Raw genomic sequence first — 1,812 nt, forward strand, 5'->3', positions numbered from 1 at the left:
AGCTGTAAAGGCTGGAATAGTAGTGCCCGCAAAACTGTAAGCAGCAGTGAGCACATCGAGCAGCATTTAGGGCTAGAACCCATCTGCATCATCAACAATGGCAATGGGGAGGGTGGCACTCTGCACAGGTATAAGAATATGGCTTCCTGTCACTCAATTATGTGGGTTAATATAATTGAGTGAGTGCTTGAGTGCGTTAATATTCTACAAGTATACAAAACCGCACGTCTGTGTGCTATAGTCATATCATATGTCGTAATATTATTGATCTCCTTTTCTGGCCACCGCAGTGGCGATGGTGGCGGCGCTGCTGCTAAATATCATGGAGGGGACCTCCGTTGTGCAAGCAGCTACGCCCCGCAAGTGCAGGCTGCACGACCTCGTGCTGACCAACACTACCGTGGCGACCGGGCTGTGCGAGTGGGAGCTCGTGAACAACTGCCCCTGTGAGGCGTTCAACATCATTGCAGCCTGCCAGGACCGGCGCTGGAACCAAAAGATCATCAGCCGCTTCGCCATGGAGGTGGACGTGCCCACCTTCGGCCACTGCACTCTCCTTCCCAACGTCAAAGTCCAACCCGCCTCCTCCGGCCTCCGCTACGGCCGCAACTACCCCTGCGCTGGCACTCTTCCGCTCTCCCTCGTCAATGTTGTCTTCGCCAACCCCTGCCTTTGATCATAGAGACTGGCCGGACGACTCGCTCCATCAACATACCTCTTTCTGAACCTTGAACGGACATCCCATTCTTTCTCTCGGTGCTATTATTGGTCCAGAGTGGAAATTTCATTTGCCTACATAAGTGTGAAAATCTCTCTCTCTCTCTCTTTTTTTGTGGGAAAAATCAGAGCTGTATATTACTGAGTACAATATGATCCCCACGGATGCCAAAATAGCCTGTCACGTGGGGTGTACAAGCTGAATGTAATGGTGAGAGCCACTATAGTGACAACTCGGCTAGTACAATCTCATGGATTTACATGTACAACGGCGTCGAGTGTGTGATGCCAGATCTGCTCACGGGCCAGTAAAACCTCAGTAGTGCATACATCAGCAGTGAACAATGCCTCAAAATAATCTGCAGACATATCGAGAATAACATCAGGATGCATATGAAGTGTCCCCTTGATGGTGTCCTGAGCATCGCACAAGTCCGAAGGGTGGTGCCAGGAGGGCGCTCTTTATGCGCAGCGAAGAAGGCTTTATTCATTCGATTAGCTTTAGCTATCCAATGAGATACTGAAGCATGATGAGTGAACTCAGACCTAGCCTCCTGTACGCGACGAATTTCCTCTGTGAGCTCTGTCTATCTAGCAGTGAGATAAGCATCGTGAGGCCACTCCTCAAGCAAGCGTTGTGTGGAACCAAGAGGAATGTGAAGATCAGACTCACGTACTCTCAACTGTCGATGAATAGTAGCAGTCTGATCGCGGCAGTAAATACTAGACTGAGTAATGCAATGAGCAAGGAACTCTCCAGGGGGACCACAATAAGAAGCACCCGTGGACCATAAGTCACGAATCTGTTGCTGCAAAACTTCAGTGGTGAGAACACTGTCAGGGATGCGACAGCCCCGTCTCTATGCAGAGGATCTAGTGAAGGAGATAAACAATGAGATGGGTAAGTGATCTGAGAGGCTGGTCCCTCGCCAAATAGTAGTAAATCCACCTAGAGCCGCTGCCCAAGGGCCAATGTAAAAACGATCAAGTCGCTCTAATAATCTCCCCTGCTGTCTCTGAAACCCCCACGAGTAATGAAGTGTAGCAGGGTGATGACCAAAAGAGGGTATGTGCCATGCATTAACACCTTGAATA

General features: G+C 49.7%; 1 pseudogene; it reads left to right on the top strand.

Annotated features, from left to right (window-relative positions):
- Window positions 1-295: 295 nt before the first annotated feature.
- LOC147428013 (uncharacterized) lies at window positions 296-732 on the top strand (annotated as a pseudogene).
- Window positions 733-1,812: the final 1,080 nt, after the last annotated feature.

This window comes from Adiantum capillus-veneris, chromosome 23, assembly GCF_014529385.1.
Source record: "Adiantum capillus-veneris isolate H3 chromosome 23, ASM1452938v2, whole genome shotgun sequence".
In the NCBI taxonomy this organism is placed as follows: Eukaryota; Viridiplantae; Streptophyta; class Polypodiopsida; order Polypodiales; family Pteridaceae; genus Adiantum; species Adiantum capillus-veneris.